Consider the following 20,690-nt stretch of genomic DNA (forward strand, 5'->3'; position numbering starts at 1 on the left):
TTTGGTAGGTTTCCCTAGGTGGCGGCTGAGCTACAGGCCAAAATCTGCAGGTAGGCACTTTGCTAAAAACAGGTCTGTTTTCTGTGATGTGTCCACGTTGCGCTTTGGGGCATTTCATGTCACGGGCGCTAGGCCTACCCACACAAGTGAGGTATAATTTTTATCGGGAGACGTGGGGGAACGCTGGGTGGAAGGAAATTTGTGGCTCCTCTCAGATTCCAGAACTTTCTGCCACAGAAATGTGAGGAACATGTGTTTTTTTAGCCACATTTTGAGGTTTGCAAAGGATTCTGGGTAACAGAACCTGGTCCGAGCCACACAAGTCACCCCATCTTGGATTCCCCTAGGTCTCTAGTTTTCAGAAATGCACAGGTTTGGTAGGTTTCCCTAGGTAGCGGCTGAGCTACAGGCCAAAATCTGCAGGTAGGCACTTTGCTAAAAACAGGTCTGTTTTCTGTGATGTGTCCACGTTGCGCTTTGGGGCATTTCCTGTCACGGGCGCTAGGCCTACCCACACAAGTGAGGTATCATTTTTATCGGGAGACATGGGGGAACGCTGGGTGGAAGGAAATTCGTGGCTCCTCTCAGATTCCAGAACTTTCTGCCACAGAAATGTGAGGAACATGTGTTTTTTCAGCCAAATTTTGAGGTTTGCAAAGGATTCTGGGTAACAGAACCTGGTCCGAGCCACACAAGTCACCCCATCTTGGATTCCCCTAGGTCTCTAGTTTTCAGAAATGCAAAGGTTTGTTAGGTTTCCCTATGTGGCGGCTGAGCTACAGGCCAAAATCTACTGGTAGGCACTTTGCAAAAAACACCTCTGTTTTCCTCCTCCAATTTGGCTGTGTCCACATTGCGCTTTGGGGCGTTTCTTGTCACGGGCGCTAGGCCTACCCACACAAGTGAGGTATCATTTTTATCGGGAGACGTGGGGGAACGCTGGGTGGAAGGAAATTCGTGGCTCCTCTCAGATTCCAGAACTTTCTGCCACAGAAATGTGAGGAACATGTGTTGTTTTAGCCAAATTTTGAGGTTTGCAAAGGATTCTGGGTAACAGAACCTGGTCCGAGCCACACAAGTCACCCCATCTTGGATGCCCCTAGGTCTCTAGTTTTTAGAAATGCACAGGTTTGGTAGGTTTCCCTATGTGGCGGCTGAGCTACAGGCCAAAATCTACAGGTAGGCACTTTGCAATAAACACCTCTGTTTTCCTTCACCAATTTGGCTGTGTCCACGTTGCGCTTTGGGGCATTTCCTGTCACGGGAGCTAGGCCTACCCACACAAGTGAGGTATAATTTTTATCGGGAGACGTGGGAGAACGCTGGGTGGAAGGAAATTTGTGGCTCCTCTCAGATTCCAGAACTTTCTGCCACAGAAATGTGAGGAACATGTGTTTTTTTAGCCAAATTTTTAGGTTTGCAAAGGATTCTGGGTAACAGAACCTGGTCCGACCCACACAAGTCACCCCATCTTGGATTCCCCTAGGTCTATAGTTTTCAGAAATGCACAGGTTTGGTAGGTTTCCCTAGGTGGCGGCTGAGCTACAGGCCAAAATCTGCAGGTAGGCACTTTGCTAAAAACAGGTCTGTTTTCTGTGATGCGTCCACGTTGCACTTTGGGGCATTTCCTGTCACGGGCGCTAGGCCTACCCACACAAGTGAGGTATCATTTTTATCGGGAGACGTGGGGGAACGCTGGGTGGAAGGAAATTCGTGGCTCCTCTCAGATTCCAGAACTTTCTGCCACAGAAATGTGAGGAACATGTGTTTTTTTAGCCAAATTTTGAGGTTTGCAAAGGATTCTGTGTAACAGAACCTGGTCCGAGCCACACAAGTCACCCCATCTTGGATTCCCCTAGGTCTCTAGTTTTCAGAAATGCACAGGTTTGGTAGGTTTCCCTAGGTGGCGGCTGAGCTACAGGCCAAAATCTGCAGGTAGGCACTTTGCTAAAAACAGGTCTGTTTTCTGTGATGTGTCCACGTTGTGCTTTGGGGCATTTCCTGTCACGGGCGCTAGGCCTACCCACACAAGTGAGGTATCATTTTTATCGGGAGACGTGGGGGAACGCTGGGTGGAAGGAAATTCGTGGCTCCTCTCAGATTCCAGAACTTTCTGCCACAGAAATGTGAGGAACATGTGTTTTTTTAGCCAAATTTTGAGGTTAGCAAAGGATTCTGGGTAACAGAACCTGGTCCGAGCCACACAAGTCACCCCATCTTGGATTCCCCTAGGTCTCTAGTTTTCAGAAATGCACAGGTTTGGTAGGTTTCCCTAGGTGGCGGCTGAGCTACAGGCCAAAATCTGCAGGTAGGCACTTTGCTAAAAACAGGTCTGTTTTCTGTGATGTGTCCACGTTGCGCTTTGGGGCATTTCCTGTCACAGGCGCTAGGCCTACCCACACAAGTGAGGTATCATTTTTATCGGGAGACGTGGGGGAACGCTGGGTGGACGGAAATTCGTGGCTCCTCTCAGATTCCAGAACTTTCTGCCACAGAAATGTGAGGAACATGTGTTTTTTTAGCCAAATTTTGAGGTTAGCAATGGATTCTGGGTAACAGAACCTGGTCCGAGCCACACAAGTCACCCCATCTTGGATTCCCCTAGGTCTCTAGTTTTCAGAAATGCACAGGTTTGGTAGGTTTCCCTAGGTGGCGGCTGAGCTACAGGCCAAAATCTGCAGGTAGGCACTTTGCTAAAAACAGGTCTGTTTTCTGTGATGTGTCCACGTTGCGCTTTGGGGCATTTCCTGTCACGGGCGCTAGGCCTACCCACACAAGTGAGGTATCATTTTTATCAGGAGACGTGGGTGAACGCTGGGTGGAAGGAAATTTGTGGCTCCTCTCAGATTCCAGAACTTTCTGCCACAGAAATGTGAGGAACATGTGTTTATTTATCCAAATTTTGAGGTTTGCAAAGGATTCTGGGTAACAGAACCTGGTCCGAGCCACACAAGTCACCCCATCTTGGATTCCCCTAGGTCTCTAGTTTTCAGAAATGCAGAGGTTTGGTAGGTTTCCCTAGGTGGCGGCTGAGCTACAGGCCAAAATCTGCAGGTAGGCACTTTGCTAAAAACAGGTCTGTTTTCTGTGATGTGTCCACGTTGCGCTTTGGGGCATTTCCTGTCACAGGCGCTAGGCCTACCCACACAAGTGAGGTATCATTTTTATCGGGAGACGTGGGGGAACGCTGGGTGGAAGGAAATTCGTGGCTCCTCTCAGATTCCAGAACTTTCTGCCACAGAAATATGAGGAACATGTGTTTTTTTAGCCAAATTTTTAGGTTTGCAAAGGATTCTGGGTAACAGAACCTGGTCCGAGCCACACAAGTCACCCCATCATGGATTCCCCTAGGTCTCTAGTTTTCAGAAATGCACAGGTTTGGTAGGTTTCCCTATGTGGCGGCTGAGCTACAGGCCAAAATCTACAGGTAGGCACTTTGCAAAAAACACCTCTGTTTTCCTCCACCAATTTGGCTGTGTCCACGTTGCGCTTTGGGGCGTTTCCTGTCAGTGGCGCTAGGCCTACCCACACAAGTGAGGTATCATTTTTATCGGGAGACGTGGGGGAACGCTGGGTGGAAGGAAATTCGTGGCTCCTCTCAGATTCCAGAACTTTCTGCCACAGAAATGTGAGGAACATGTGTTTTTTTAGCCACATTTTGAGGTTTGCAAACGATTCTGGGTAACAGAACCTGGTCCGAGCCACACAAGTCACCCCATCTTGGATTCCCCTAGGTCTCTAGTTTTCAGAAATGCACAGGTTTGGTAGGTTTCCCTATGTGGCGGCTGAGCTACAGGCCAAAATCTACAGGTAGGCACTTTGCAAAAAACACCTCTGTTTTCCTTCACCAATTTGGCTGTGTCCACGTTGCGCTTTGGGGCATTTCCTGTCACGGGCGCTAGGCCTACCCACACAAGTGAAGTATCATTTTTATCGGGAGACGTGGGGGAATGCTGGGTGGAAGGAAATTTGTGGCTCCTCTCAGATTCCAGAACTTTCTCCCACAGAAATGTGAGGAACATGTGTTTTTTTAGCCAAATTTTGAGGTTTGCAAAGGATTCTGGGTAACAGAACCTGGTCCGAGCCACACAAGTCACCCCATCTTGGATTCCCCTAAGTCTCTAGTTTTCAGAAATGCACAGGTTTGGTAGGTTTCCCTAGGTGGCGGCTGAGCTACAGGCCAAAATCTGCAGGTAGGCACTTTGCTAAAAACAGGTCTGTTTTCTGTGATGTGTCCACGTTGCGCTTTGGGGCATTTCATGTCACGGGCGCTAGGCCTACCCACACAAGTGAGGTATAATTTTTATCGGGAGACGTGGGGGAACGCTGGGTGGAAGGAAATTTGTGGCTCCTCTCAGATTCCAGAACTTTCTGCCACAGAAATGTGAGGAACATGTGTTTTTTTAGCCACATTTTGAGGTTTGCAAAGGATTCTGGGTAACAGAACCTGGTCCGAGCCACACAAGTCACCCCATCTTGGATTCCCCTAGGTCTCTAGTTTTCAGAAATGCACAGGTTTGGTAGGTTTCCCTAGGTAGCGGCTGAGCTACAGGCCAAAATCTGCAGGTAGGCACTTTGCTAAAAACAGGTCTGTTTTCTGTGATGTGTCCACGTTGCGCTTTGGGGCATTTCCTGTCACGGGCGCTAGGCCTACCCACACAAGTGAGGTATCATTTTTATCGGGAGACATGGGGGAACGCTGGGTGGAAGGAAATTCGTGGCTCCTCTCAGATTCCAGAACTTTCTGCCACAGAAATGTGAGGAACATGTGTTTTTTCAGCCAAATTTTGAGGTTTGCAAAGGATTCTGGGTAACAGAACCTGGTCCGAGCCACACAAGTCACCCCATCTTGGATTCCCCTAGGTCTCTAGTTTTCAGAAATGCAAAGGTTTGTTAGGTTTCCCTATGTGGCGGCTGAGCTACAGGCCAAAATCTACTGGTAGGCACTTTGCAAAAAACACCTCTGTTTTCCTCCTCCAATTTGGCTGTGTCCACATTGCGCTTTGGGGCGTTTCTTGTCACGGGCGCTAGGCCTACCCACACAAGTGAGGTATCATTTTTATCGGGAGACGTGGGGGAACGCTGGGTGGAAGGAAATTCGTGGCTCCTCTCAGATTCCAGAACTTTCTGCCACAGAAATGTGAGGAACATGTGTTGTTTTAGCCAAATTTTGAGGTTTGCAAAGGATTCTGGGTAACAGAACCTGGTCCGAGCCACACAAGTCACCCCATCTTGGATGCCCCTAGGTCTCTAGTTTTTAGAAATGCACAGGTTTGGTAGGTTTCCCTATGTGGCGGCTGAGCTACAGGCCAAAATCTACAGGTAGGCACTTTGCAATAAACACCTCTGTTTTCCTTCACCAATTTGGCTGTGTCCACGTTGCGCTTTGGGGCATTTCCTGTCACGGGAGCTAGGCCTACCCACACAAGTGAGGTATAATTTTTATCGGGAGACGTGGGAGAACGCTGGGTGGAAGGAAATTTGTGGCTCCTCTCAGATTCCAGAACTTTCTGCCACAGAAATGTGAGGAACATGTGTTTTTTTAGCCAAATTTTTAGGTTTGCAAAGGATTCTGGGTAACAGAACCTGGTCCGACCCACACAAGTCACCCCATCTTGGATTCCCCTAGGTCTATAGTTTTCAGAAATGCACAGGTTTGGTAGGTTTCCCTAGGTGGCGGCTGAGCTACAGGCCAAAATCTGCAGGTAGGCACTTTGCTAAAAACAGGTCTGTTTTCTGTGATGTGTCCACGTTGCGCTTTGGGGCATTTCCTGTCACGGGCGCTAGGCCTACCCACACAAGTGAGGTATCATTTTTATCGGGAGACGTGGGGGAACGCTGGGTGGAAGGAAATTCGTGGCTCCTCTCAGATTCCAGAACTTTCTGCCACAGAAATGTGAGGAACATGTGTTTTTTTAGCCAAATTTTGAGGTTTGCAAAGGATTCTGTGTAACAGAACCTGGTCCGAGCCACACAAGTCACCCCATCTTGGATTCCCCTAGGTCTCTAGTTTTCAGAAATGCACAGGTTTGGTAGGTTTCCCTAGGTGGCGGCTGAGCTACAGGCCAAAATCTGCAGGTAGGCACTTTGCTAAAAACAGGTCTGTTTTCTGTGATGTGTCCACGTTGTGCTTTGGGGCATTTCCTGTCACGGGCGCTAGGCCTACCCACACAAGTGAGGTATCATTTTTATCGGGAGACGTGGGGGAACGCTGGGTGGAAGGAAATTCGTGGCTCCTCTCAGATTCCAGAACTTTCTGCCACAGAAATGTGAGGAACATGTGTTTTTTTAGCCAAATTTTGAGGTTAGCAAAGGATTCTGGGTAACAGAACCTAGTCCGAGCCACACAAGTCACCCCATCTTGGATTCCCCTAGGTCTCTAGTTTTCAGAAATGCACAGGTTTGGTAGGTTTCCCTAGGTGGCGGCTGAGCTACAGGCCAAAATCTGCAGGTAGGCACTTTGCTAAAAACACCTCTGTTTTCCTTCACAAATTTGGATGTGTCCACGTTGCGGTTTGGGGCGTTTCCTGTCGCGGGCGCTAGGCCTACCCACACAAGTGAGGTATCATTTTTGTCGGGAGACGTGGGGGAACGCTGGGTGGAAGGAAATTCGTGGCTCCTCTCAGATTCGAGAACTTTCTGCCACAGAAATGTGAAGAACATGTGTTTTTTTAGCCAAATTTTGAGGTTTGCAAAGGATTCTGGGTAACAGAACCTGGTCCGAGCCACACAAGTCACCCCATCTTGGATTCCCCTAGGTCTCTAGTTTTCAGAAATGCACAGGTTTGGTAGGTTTCCCTAGGTGGCGGCTGAGCTACGAGCCAAAATCTACAGGTAGGCACTTTGCAAAAAACACCTCTGTTTTCCTTCACAAATTTGGATGTGTCCACGTTGCGGTTTGGGGCGTTTCCTGTCGCGGGCGCTAGGCCTACCCACACAAGTGAGGTATCATTTTTATCGGGAGACGTGGGGGAACGCTGGGTGGAAGGAAATTCGTGGCTCCTCTCAGATTCCAGAACTTTCTGCCACAGAAATATTAGGAACATGTGTTTTTTTACCCAAATTTTGAGGTTTGCAAAGGATTCTGGGTAACAGAACCTGGTCCGAGCCACACAAGTCACCCCATCTTGGATTCCCCTAGGTCTCTAGTTTTCAGAAATGCACAGGTTTGGTAGGTTTCCCTAGGTGGCGTCTGAGCTACAGGCCAAAATCTACAGGTAGGCACTTTGCAAAAAACACCTCTGTTTTCCTTCACCAATTTGGCTGTGTCCACGTTGCGCTTTGGGGCGTTTCCTGTCGCGGGCTCTAGGCCTACCCACACAAGTGAGGTATCATTTTTATCGGGAGACGTGGGGGAACGCTGGGTGGAAGGAAATTCGTGGCTCCTCTCAGATTCCAGAACTTTCTGCCACAGAAATGTTAGGAACATATGTTTTTTTAGCCAAATTTTGAGGTTTGCAAAGGATTCTGGATAACAGAACCTGGTCCGAGCCACACAAGTCACCCCATCTTGGATTCCCCTAGGTCTCTAGTTTTCAGAAATGCACAGGTTTGGTAGGTTTCCCTAGGTGGCGGCTGAGCTACAGGCCAAAATCTGCAGGTAGGCACTTTGCTAAAAACAGGTCTGTTTTCTGTGATGTGTCCACGTTGCGCTTTGGGGCATTTCCTGTCACGGGCGCTAGGCCTACCCACACAAGTGAGGTATCATTTTTATCAGGAGACGTGGGGGAACGCTGGGTGGAAGGAAATTCGTGGCTCCTCTCAGATTCCAGAACTTTCTGCCACAGAAATGTGAGGAACATGTGTTTTTTTTGCCAAATTTTGAGGTTTGCAAAGGATTCTGGGTAACAGAACCTGGTCCGAGCCACACAAGTCACCCCATCTTGGATTCCCCTAGGTCTCTAGTTTTCAGAAATGCACAGGTTTGGTAGGTTTCCCTAGGTGGCGGCTGAGCTACAGGCCAAAATCTACAGGTAGGCACTTTGCAAAAAACACCTCTGTTTTCCTTCACCAATTTGGCTGTGTCCACGTTGCGCTTTGGGGCGTTTACTGTCACGGGCGCTAGGCCTACCCACACAAGTGAGGTATCATTTTTATCGGGAGACGTGGGGGAACGCTGGGTGGAAGGAAATTCGTGGCTCCTCTCAGATTCCAGAACTTTCTGCCACAGAAATGTGAGGAACATGTGTTTTTTTAGCCAAATTTTGAGGTTTGCAAAGGATTCTGGGTAACAGAACCTGGTCCGAGCCACACAAGTCACCCCATCTTGGATTCCCCTAGGTCTCTAGTTTTCAGAAATGCACAGGTTTGGTAGGTTTCCCTAGGTGGCGGCTGAGCTACAAGCCAAAATCTACAGGTAGGCACTTTGCAAAAAACACCTCTGTTTTCCTTCACAAATTTGGATGTGTCCACGTTGCGGTTTGGGGCGTTTCCTGTCGCGGGCGCTAGGCCTACCCACACAAGTGAGGTATCATTTTTATCGGGAGACGTGGGGGAATGCTGGGTGGAAGGAAATTCGTGGCTCCTCTCAGATGCCAGAACTTTCTGCCACAGAAATGTTAGGAACATGTGTTTTTTTAGCCAAATTTTGAGGTTTGCAAATGATTCTGGGTAACAGAACCTGGTCCGAGCCACACAAGTCACCCCATCTTGGATTCCCCTAGGTCTCTAGTTTTCAGAAATGCACAGGTTTGGTAGGTTTCCCTAGGTTGCGTCTGAGCTACAGGCCAAAATCTACAGGTAGGCACTTTGCAAAAAACACCTCTGTTTTCCTTCACCAATTTGGCTGTGTCCACGTTGCGCTTTGGGGCGTTTCCTGTCGCGGGCGCTAGGCCTACCCACACAAGTGAGGTATCATTTTTATCGGGAGACGTGGGGGAACGCTGGGTGGAAGGAAATTCGTGGGTCCTCTCAGATTCCAGAACTTTCTGCCACAGAAATGTTAGGAACATGTGTTTTTTTAGCCAAATTTTGAGGTTTGCAAAGGATTCTGGGTAACAGAACCTGGTCCGAGCCACACAAGTCACCCCATCTTGGATTCCCCTAGGTCTCTAGTTTTCAGAAATGCACAGGTTTGGTAGGTTTCCCTAGGTGGCGGCTGAGCTACAGGCCAAAATCTGCAGGTAGGCACTTTGCTAAAAACAGGTCTGTTTTCTGTGATGTGTCCACGTTGCGCTTTGGGGCATTTCCTGTCACAGGCGCTAGGCCTACCCACACAAGTGAGGTATCATTTTTATCGGGAGACGTGGGGGAACGCTGGGTGGACGGAAATTCGTGGCTCCTCTCAGATTCCAGAACTTTCTGCCACAGAAATGTGAGGAACATGTGTTTTTTTAGCCAAATTTTGAGGTTAGCAATGGATTCTGGGTAACAGAACCTGGTCCGAGCCACACAAGTCACCCCATCTTGGATTCCCCTAGGTCTCTAGTTTTCAGAAATGCACAGGTTTGGTAGGTTTCCCTAGGTGGCGGCTGAGCTACAGGCCAAAATCTGCAGGTAGGCACTTTGCTAAAAACAGGTCTGTTTTCTGTGAGGTGTCCACGTTGCGCTTTGGGGCATTTCCTGTCACGGGCGCTAGGCCTACCCACACAAGTGAGGTATCATTTTTATCAGGAGACGTGGGTGAAGGCTGGGTGGAAGGAAATTTGTGGCTCCTCTCAGATTCCAGAACTTTCTGCCACAGAAATGTGAGGAACATGTGTTTATTTATCCAAATTTTGAGGTTTGCAAAGGATTCTGGGTAACAGAACCTGGTCCGAGCCACACAAGTCACCCCATCTTGGATTCCCCTAGGTCTCTAGTTTTCAGAAATGCAGAGGTTTGGTAGGTTTCCCTAGGTGGCGGCTGAGCTACAGGCCAAAATCTGCAGGTAGGCACTTTGCTAAAAACAGGTCTGTTTTCTGTGATGTGTCCACGTTGCGCTTTGGGGCATTTCCTGTCACAGGCGCTAGGCCTACCCACACAAGTGAGGTATCATTTTTATCGGGAGACGTGGGGGAACGCTGGGTGGAAGGAAATTCGTGGCTCCTCTCAGATTCCAGAACTTTCTGCCACAGAAATATGAGGAACATGTGTTTTTTTAGCCAAATTTTTAGGTTTGCAAAGGATTCTGGGTAACAGAACCTGGTCCGAGCCACACAAGTCACCCCATCATGGATTCCCCTAGGTCTCTAGTTTTCAGAAATGCACAGGTTTGGTAGGTTTCCCTATGTGGCGGCTGAGCTACAGGCCAAAATCTACAGGTAGGCACTTTGCAAAAAACACCTCTGTTTTCCTCCACCAATTTGGCTGTGTCCACGTTGCGCTTTGGGGCGTTTCCTGTCAGTGGCGCTAGGCCTACCCACACAAGTGAGGTATCATTTTTATCGGGAGACGTGGGGGAACGCTGGGTGGAAGGAAATTCGTGGCTCCTCTCAGATTCCAGAACTTTCTGCCACAGAAATGTGAGGAACATGTGTTTTTTTAGCCACATTTTGAGGTTTGCAAACGATTCTGGGTAACAGAACCTGGTCCGAGCCACACAAGTCACCCCATCTTGGATTCCCCTAGGTCTCTAGTTTTCAGAAATGCACAGGTTTGGTAGGTTTCCCTATGTGGCGGCTGAGCTACAGGCCAAAATCTACAGGTAGGCACTTTGCAAAAAACACCTCTGTTTTCCTTCACCAATTTGGCTGTGTCCACGTTGCGCTTTGGGGCATTTCCTGTCACGGGCGCTAGGCCTACCCACACAAGTGAAGTATCATTTTTATCGGGAGACGTGGGGGAATGCTGGGTGGAAGGAAATTTGTGGCTCCTCTCAGATTCCAGAACTTTCTCCCACAGAAATGTGAGGAACATGTGTTTTTTTAGCCAAATTTTGAGGTTTGCAAAGGATTCTGGGTAACAGAACCTGGTCCGAGCCACACAAGTCACCCCATCTTGGATGCCCCTAGGTCTCTAGTTTTTAGAAATGCACAGGTTTGGTAGGTTTCCCTAGGTGGCGGCTGAGCTACAGGCCAAAATCTGCAGGTAGGCACTTTGCTAAAAACAGGTCTGTTTTCTGTGATGTGTCCATGTTGCGCTTTGGGGCATTTCATGTCACGGGCGCTAGGCCTACCCACACAAGTGAGGTATAATTTTTATCGGGAGACGTGGGGGAACGCTGGGTGGAAGGAAATTTGTGGCTCCTCTCAGATTCCAGAACTTTCTGCCACAGAAATGTGAGGAACATGTGTTTTTTTAGCCACATTTTGAGGTTTGCAAAGGATTCTGGGTAACAGAACCTGGTCCGAGCCACACAAGTCACCCCATCTTGGATTCCCCTAGGTCTCTAGTTTTCAGAAATGCACAGGTTTGGTAGGTTTCCCTAGGTAGCGGCTGAGCTACAGGCCAAAATCTGCAGGTAGGCACTTTGCTAAAAACAGGTCTGTTTTCTGTGATGTGTCCACGTTGCGCTTTGGGGCATTTCCTGTCACGGGCCCTAGGCCTACCCACACAAGTGAGGTATCATTTTTATCGGGAGACATGGGGGAACGCTGGGTGGAAGGAAATTCGTGGCTCCTCTCAGATTCCAGAACTTTCTGCCACAGAAATGTGAGGAACATGTGTTTTTTCAGCCAAATTTTGAGGTTTGCAAAGGATTCTGGGTAACAGAACCTGGTCCGAGCCACACAAGTCACCCCATCTTGGATTCCCCTAGGTCTCTAGTTTTCAGAAATGCAAAGGTTTGTTAGGTTTCCCTATGTGGCGGCTGAGCTACAGGCCAAAATCTACTGGTAGGCACTTTGCAAAAAACACCTCTGTTTTCCTCCTCCAATTTGGCTGTGTCCACATTGCGCTTTGGGGCGTTTCTTGTCACGGGCGCTAGGCCTACCCACACAAGTGAGGTATCATTTTTATCGGGAGACGTGGGGGAACGCTGGGTGGAAGGAAATTCGTGGCTCCTCTCAGATTCCAGAACTTTCTGCCACAGAAATGTGAGGAACATGTGTTGTTTTAGCCAAATTTTGAGGTTTGCAAAGGATTCTGGGTAACAGAACCTGGTCCGAGCCACACAAGTCACCCCATCTTGGATGCCCCTAGGTCTCTAGTTTTTAGAAATGCACAGGTTTGGTAGGTTTCCCTATGTGGCGGCTGAGCTACAGGCCAAAATCTACAGGTAGGCACTTTGCAATAAACACCTCTGTTTTCCTTCACCAATTTGGCTGTGTCCACGTTGCGCTTTGGGGCATTTCCTGTCACGGGAGCTAGGCCTACCCACACAAGTGAGGTATAATTTTTATCGGGAGACGTGGGAGAACGCTGGGTGGAAGGAAATTTGTGGCTCCTCTCAGATTCCAGAACTTTCTGCCACAGAAATGTGAGGAACATGTGTTTTTTTAGCCAAATTTTTAGGTTTGCAAAGGATTCTGGGTAACAGAACCTGGTCCGACCCACACAAGTCACCCCATCTTGGATTCCCCTAGGTCTATAGTTTTCAGAAATGCACAGGTTTGGTAGGTTTCCCTAGGTGGCGGCTGAGCTACAGGCCAAAATCTGCAGGTAGGCACTTTGCTAAAAACAGGTCTGTTTTCTGTGATGCGTCCACGTTGCACTTTGGGGCATTTCCTGTCACGGGCGCTAGGCCTACCCACACAAGTGAGGTATCATTTTTATCGGGAGACGTGGGGGAACGCTGGGTGGAAGGAAATTCGTGGCTCCTCTCAGATTCCAGAACTTTCTGCCACAGAAATGTGAGGAACATGTGTTTTTTTAGCCAAATTTTGAGGTTTGCAAAGGATTCTGTGTAACAGAACCTGGTCCGAGCCACACAAGTCACCCCATCTTGGATTCCCCTAGGTCTCTAGTTTTCAGAAATGCACAGGTTTGGTAGGTTTCCCTAGGTGGCGGCTGAGCTACAGGCCAAAATCTGCAGGTAGGCACTTTGCTAAAAACAGGTCTGTTTTCTGTGATGTGTCCACGTTGTGCTTTGGGGCATTTCCTGTCACGGGCGCTAGGCCTACCCACACAAGTGAGGTATCATTTTTATCGGGAGACGTGGGGGAACGCTGGGTGGAAGGAAATTCGTGGCTCCTCTCAGATTCCAGAACTTTCTGCCACAGAAATGTGAGGAACATGTGTTTTTTTAGCCAAATTTTGAGGTTAGCAAAGGATTCTGGGTAACAGAACCTGGTCCGAGCCACACAAGTCACCCCATCTTGGATTCCCCTAGGTCTCTAGTTTTCAGAAATGCACAGGTTTGGTAGGTTTCCCTAGGTGGCGGCTGAGCTACAGGCCAAAATCTGCAGGTAGGCACTTTGCTAAAAACAGGTCTGTTTTCTGTGATGTGTCCACGTTGCGCTTTGGGGCATTTCCTGTCACAGGCGCTAGGCCTACCCACACAAGTGAGGTATCATTTTTATCGGGAGACGTGGGGGAACGCTGGGTGGACGGAAATTCGTGGCTCCTCTCAGATTCCAGAACTTTCTGCCACAGAAATGTGAGGAACATGTGTTTTTTTAGCCAAATTTTGAGGTTAGCAATGGATTCTGGGTAACAGAACCTGGTCCGAGCCACACAAGTCACCCCATCTTGGATTCCCCTAGGTCTCTAGTTTTCAGAAATGCACAGGTTTGGTAGGTTTCCCTAGGTGGCGGCTGAGCTACAGGCCAAAATCTGCAGGTAGGCACTTTGCTAAAAACAGGTCTGTTTTCTGTGATGTGTCCACGTTGCGCTTTGGGGCATTTCCTGTCACGGGCGCTAGGCCTACCCACACAAGTGAGGTATCATTTTTATCAGGAGACGTGGGTGAACGCTGGGTGGAAGGAAATTTGTGGCTCCTCTCAGATTCCAGAACTTTCTGCCACAGAAATGTGAGGAACATGTGTTTATTTATCCAAATTTTGAGGTTTGCAAAGGATTCTGGGTAACAGAACCTAGTCCGAGCCACACAAGTCACCCCATCTTGGATTCCCCTAGGTCTCTAGTTTTCAGAAATGCACAGGTTTGGTAGGTTTCCCTAGGTGGCGGCTGAGCTACAGGCCAAAATCTGCAGGTAGGCACTTTGCTAAAAACACCTCTTTTTTCCTTCACAAATTTGGATGTGTCCACGTTGCGGTTTGGGGCGTTTCCTGTCGCGGGCGCTAGGCCTACCCACACAAGTGAGGTATCATTTTTGTCGGGAGACGTGGGGGAACGCTGGGTGGAAGGAAATTCGTGGCTCCTCTCAGATTCCAGAACTTTCTGCCACAGAAATGTTAGGAACATATGTTTTTTTAGCCAAATTTTGAGGTTTGCAAACGATTCTGGGTAACAGAACCTGGTCCGAGCCACACAAGTCACCCCATCTTGGATTCCCCTAGGTCTCTAGTTTTCAGAAATGCACAGGTTTGGTAGGTTTCCCTATGTGGCGGCTGAGCTACAGGCCAAAATCTACAGGTAGGCACTTTGCAAAAAACACCTCTGTTTTCCTTCACCAATTTGGCTGTGTCCACGTTGCGGTTTGGGGCGTTTCCTGTCGCGGGCGCTAGGCCTACCCACACAAGTGAGGTATCATTTTTATCGGGAGACGTGGGGGAACGCTGGGTGGAAGGAAATTCGTGGCTCCTCTCAGATTCCAGAACTTTCTGCCACAGAAATGTGAGGAACATGTGTTGTTTTAGCCAAATTTTGAGGTTTGCAAACGATTCTGGGTAACAGAACCTGGTCCGAGCCACACAAGTCACCCCATCTTGGATTCCCCTAGGTCTCTAGTTTTCAGAAATGCACAGGTTTGGTAGGTTTCCCTAGGTGGCGGCTGAGCTACAGGCCAAAATCTGCAGGTAGGCACTTTGCTAAAAACAGGTCTGTTTTCTGTGATGTGTCCACGTTGCGCTTTGGGGCATTTCCTGTCACGGGCGCTAGGCCTACCCACACAAGTGAGGTATAATTTTTATCAGGAGACGTGGGGGAACGCTGGGTGGAAGGAAATTTGTGGCTCCTCTCAGATTCCAGAACTTTCTGCCACAGAAATGTGAGGAACATGTTTTTTTTTAGCCAAATGTTGAGGTTTGCAAAGGATTCTGGGTAACAGAACCTGGTCCGAGCCACACAAGTCACCCCATCTTGGATTCCCCTAGGTCTCTAGTTTTCAGAAATGCAGAGGTTTGGTAGGTTTCCCTAGGTGGCGGCTGAGCTACAGGCCAAAATCTGCAGGTAGGCACTTTGCTAAAAACAGGTCTGTTTTCTGTGATGTGTCCACGTTGCGCTTTGGGGCATTTCCTGTCACAGGCGCTAGGCCAACCCTCACAAGTGAGGTATCATTTTTATCGGGAGACGTGGGGGAACGCTGGGTGGAAGGAAATTCGTGGCTCCTCTCAGATTCCAGAACTTTCTACCACAGAAATATGAGGAACATGTGTTTTTTTAGCCAAATTTTTAGGTTTGCAAACGATTCTGGGTAACAGAACCTGGTCCGAGCCACACAAGTCACCCCATCTTGGATTCCACTAGGTCTCTAGTTTTCAGAAATGCACAGGTTTGGTAAGTTTCCCTATGTGGCGGCTGAGCTACAGGCCAAAATCTACAGGTAGGCACTTTGCAAAAAACACCTCTGTTTTCCTCCACCAATTTGGCTGTGTCCACGTTGCGCTTTGGGGCGTTTCCTGTCAGTGGCGCTAGGCCTACCCACACAAGTGAGGTATCATTTTTATCGGGAGACGTGGGGGAACGCTGGGTGGAAGGAAATTCGTGGCTCCTCTCAGATTCCAGAACTTTCTGCCACAGAAATGTGAGGAACATGTGTTTTTTTAGCCACATTTTGAGGTTTGCAAAGGATTCTGGGTAACAGAACCTGGTCCGAGCCACACAAGTCACCCCATCTTGGATTCCCCTAGGTCTCTAGTTTTCAGAAATGCACAGGTTTGGTAGGTTTCCCTCTGTGGCGGCTGAGCTACAGGCCAAAATCTACAGGTAGGCACTTTGCAAAAAACACCTCTGTTTTCCTTCACCAATTTGGCTGTGTCCACGTTGCGCTTTGGGGCATTTCCTGTCACGGGCGCTAGGCCTACCCACACAAGTGAGGTATCATTTTTAACGGGAGACGTGGGGGAACGCTGGGTGGAAGGAAATTGGTGGCTCCTCTCAGATTCCAGAACTTTCTGCCACAGAAATGTGAGGAACATGTGTTTTTTTAGCCAAATTTTGAGGTTTGCAAAGGATTCTGGGTAACAGAACCTGGTCCGAGCCACACAAGTCACCCCATCTTGGATTCCCCTACGTCTCTAGTTTTCAGAAATGCACAGGTTTGGTAGGTTTCCCTAGGTGGCGGCTGAGCTACAGGCCAAAATCTGCAGGTAGGCACTTTGCTAAAAACAGGTCTGTTTTCTGTGATGTGTCCACATTGCGCTTTGGGGCATTTCCTGTCACGGGCGCTAGGCCTACCCACACAAGTGAGGTATCATTTTTATCGGGAGACATGGGGGAACGCTGGGTGGAAGGAAATTCGTGGCTCCTCTCAGATTCCAGAACTTTCTGCCACAGAAATGTGAGGAACATGTGTTTTTTTATCCAAATTTTGAGGTTTGCAAAGGATTCTGGGTAACAGAACCTGGTCCGAGCCACACAAGTCACCCCATCTTGGATTCCCCTAGGTCTCTAGTTTTCAGAAATGCACAGGTTTGGTAGGTTTCCCTATGTGGCGGCTGAGCTACAGGCCAAAATCTACAGGTAGGCACTTTGAAAAATACACCTCTGTTTTCCTCCTCCAATTTGGCTGTGTTCACGTTGCGCTTTGGGGCGTTTCTTGTCACGGGCGCTAGGCCTACCCACACAAGTGAGGTATCATTTTTATCGGGAGACGTGGGGGAACGCTGGGTGGAAGGAAATTCGTGGCTCCTCTCAGATTCCAGAACTTTCTGCCACAGAAATGTGAGGAACATGTGTTGTTTTAGCCAAATTTTGAGGTTTGCAAAGGATTCTGGGTAACAGAACCTGGTCCGAGCCACACAAGTCACCCCATCTTGCATTCCACTAGGTCTCTAGTTTTCAGAAATGCACAGGTTTGGTAGGTTTCCCTATGTGGCGGCTGACCTACAGGCCAAAATCTACAGGTAGGCACTTTGCAAAAAACACCTCTGTTTTCCTTCACCAATTTGGCTGTGTCCACGTTGCGCTTTGGGGCATTTCCTGTCACGGGAGCTAGGCCTACCCACACAAGTGAGGTATCATTTTTATCGGGAGACGTGGGGGAACGCTGGGTGGAAGGAAATTTGTGGCTCCTCTCAGATTCCAGAACTTTCTGCCACAGAAATGTGAGGAACATGTGTTTTTTTAGCCAAATTTTGAGGTTTGCAAAGGATTCTGGGTAACAGAACCTGGTCCGAGCCACACAAGTCACCCCATCTTGGATTCCCCTAGGTCTATAGTTTTCAGAAATGCACAGGTTTGGTAGGTTTCCCTAGGTGGCGGCTGAGCTACAGGCCAAAATCTGCAGGTAGGCACTTTGCTAAAAACACGTCTGTTTTCTGTGATGTGTCCACGTTGTGCTTTGGGGCATTTCCTGTCACGGGCGCTAGGCCTACCCACACAAGTGAGGTATCATTTTTATCGGGAGACGTGGGGGAACGCTGGGTGGAAGGAAATTCGTGGCTCCTCTCAGATTCCAGAACTTTCTGCCACAGAAATGTGAGGAACATGTGTTTTTTTAGCCAAATTTTGAGGTTTGCAAAGGATTCTGGGTAACAGAACCTGGTCCGAGCCACACAAGTCACCCCATCTTGGATTCCCCTAGGTCTCTAGTTTTCAGAAATGCACAGGTTTGGTAGGTTTCCCTATGTGGCGGCTGACCTACAGGCCAAAATCTACAGGTAGGCACTTTGCAAAAAACACCTCTGTTTTCCTTCACCAATTTGGCTGTGTCCACGTTGCGCTTTGGGGCATTTCCTGTCACGGGCGCTAGGCCTACCCACACAAGTGAGGTATCATTTTTATCGGGAGACGTGGGGGAACGCTGGGTGGAAGGAAATTGGTGGCTCCTCTCAGATTCCAGAACTTTCTGCCACAGAAATGTGAGGAACATGTGTTTTTTTAGCCACATTTTGAGGTTTGCAAAGGATTCTGGGTAACAGAACCTGGTCCGAGCCACACAAGTCACCCCATCTTGGATTCCCCTAGGTCTCTAGTTTTCAGAAATGCACAGGTTTGGTAGGTTTCCCTATGTGGCGGCTGAGCTACAGGCCAAAATCTACAGGTAGGCACTTTGCAAAAAACACCTCTGTTTTCCTCCACCAATTTGGCTGTGTCCACGTTGCGCTTTGGGGCGTTTCCTGTCACGGGCGCTTGGCCTACCCACACAAGTGAGGTATCATTTTTATCGGGAGACGTGGGGGAACGCTGGGTGGAAGAAATTCGTGGCTCCTCTCAGATTCCAGAACTTTCTGCCACAGAAATGTGAGGAACATGGCTGTGTCCACGTTGCGCTTTGGGGCATTTCCTGTCACAGGCACAAGTGAGGTATCATTTTTATCGGGAGACGTGGGGGAACGCTGGGTGGAAGGAAATTTGTGGCTCCTCTCAGATTCCAGAACTTTCTGCCACAGAAATGTGAGGAACATGTGTTTTTTTAGCCAAATTTTGAGGTTTGCAAAGGATTCTGGGTAACAGAACCTGGTCCGACCCACACAAGTCACCCCATCTTGGATTCCCCTAGGTCTCTAGTTTTCAGAAATGCACAGGTTTGGTAGGTTTCCCTAGGTGGCGGCTGAGCTACAGGCCAAAATCTGCAGGTAGGCACTTTGCTAAAAACAGGTCTGTTTTCTGTGATGTGTCCACGTTGCGCTTTGGGGCATTTCCTGTCACGGGCGCTAGGCCTACCCACACAAGTGAGGTATCATTTTTATCGGGAGACGTGGGGGAACGCTGGGTGGAAGGAAATTCGTGGCTCCTCTCAGATTCCAGAACTTTCTGCCACAGAAATGTGAGGAACATGTGTTTTTTTAGCCAAATTTTGAGGTTTGCAAAGGATTCTGGGTAACAGAACCTGGTCCGAGCCACACAAGTCACCCCATCTTGGATTCCCCTAGGTCTCTAGTTTTCAGAAATGCACAGGTTTGGTAGGTTTCCCTATGTGGCGGCTGACCTACAGGCCAAAATCTACAGGTAGGCACTTTGCAAAAAACACCTCTGTTTTCCTTCACCAATTTGGCTGTGTCCACGTTGCGCTTTGGGGCATTTCCTGTCACAGGCGCTAGGCCTACCCACACAAGTGAGGTATAATTTTTATCGGGAGACGTGGGGGAACGCTGGGTGGAAGGAAATTCGTGGCTCCTCTCAGATTCCAGAACTTTCTGCCACAGAAATGTGAGGAACATGTTTTTTTTTAGCCAAATGTTGAGGTTTGCAAAGGATTCTAGGTAACAGAACCTGGTCCGAGCCACACAAGTCACCCCATCTTGGATTCCCCTAGGTCTCTAGTTTTCAGAAATGCAGAGGTTTGGGAGGTTTCCCTAGGTGGCGGCTGAGCTACAGGCCAAAATCTGCAGGTAGGCACTTTGCTAAAAACAGGTCTGTTTTCTGTGATGTGTCCACGTTGCGCTTTGGGGCATTTCCTGTCACAGGCGCTAGGCCAACCCACACAAGTGAGGTATCATTTTTATCGGGAGACGTGGGGGAACGCTGGGTGGAAGGAAATTCGTGGCTCCTCTCAGATTCCAGAACTTTCTGCCACAGAAATATGAGGAACATGTGTTTTTTTAGCCAAATTTTTAGGTTTGCAAACGATTCTGGGTAACAGAACCTGGTCCGAGCCACACAAGTCACCCCATCTTGGATTCCCCTAGGTCTCTAGTTTTCAGAAATGCACAGGTTTGGTAGGTTTCCCTATGTGGCGGCTGAGCTACAGGCCAAAATCTACAGGTAGGCACTTTGCAAAAAACACCTCTGTTTTCCTCCACCAATTTGGCTGTGTCCACGTTGCGCTTTGGGGCGTTTCCTGTCAGTGGCGCTAGGCCTACCCACACAAGTGAGGTATCATTTTTATCGGGAGACGTGGGGGAACGCTGGGTGGAAGGAAATTCGTGGCTCCTCTCAGATTCCAGAACTTTCTGCCACAGAAATGTGAGGAACATGTGTTTTTTTAGCCAAATTTTGAGGTTAGCAAAGGATTCTGGGTAACAGAACCTAGTCCGAGCCACACAAGTCACCCCATCTTGGATTCCCCTAGGTCTCTAGTTTTCAGAAATGCACAGGTTTGGTAGGTTTCCCTAGGTGGCGGCTGAGCTACAGGCCAAAATCTGCAGGTAGGCACTTTGCTAAAAACAGGTCTGTTTTCTGTGATGTGTCCACGTTGCGCTTTGGGGCATTTCCTGTCACGGGCGCTAGGCCTACCCACACAAGTGAGGTATAATTTTTATCAGGAGACGTGGGGGAACGCTGGGTGGAAGGAAATTTGTGGCTCCTCTCAGATTCCAGAACTTTCTGCCACAGAAATGTGAGGAACTTGTTTTTTTTTAGCCAAATGTTGAGGTTTGCAAAGGATTCTGGGTAACAGAACCTGGTCCGAGCCACACAAGTCACCCCATCTTGGATTCCCCTAGGTCTCTAGTTTTCAGAAATGCAGAGGTTTGGTAGGTTTCCCTAGGTGGCGGCTGAGCTACAGGCCAAAATCTGCAGGTAGGCACTTTGCTAAAAACAGGTCTGTTTTCTGTGATGTGTCCACGTTGCGCTTTGGGGCATTTCCTGTCACAGGCGCTAGGCCA

Source organism: Pleurodeles waltl, chromosome 12 (assembly GCF_031143425.1).
Source record: "Pleurodeles waltl isolate 20211129_DDA chromosome 12, aPleWal1.hap1.20221129, whole genome shotgun sequence".
In the NCBI taxonomy this organism is placed as follows: domain Eukaryota; kingdom Metazoa; phylum Chordata; class Amphibia; order Caudata; family Salamandridae; genus Pleurodeles; species Pleurodeles waltl.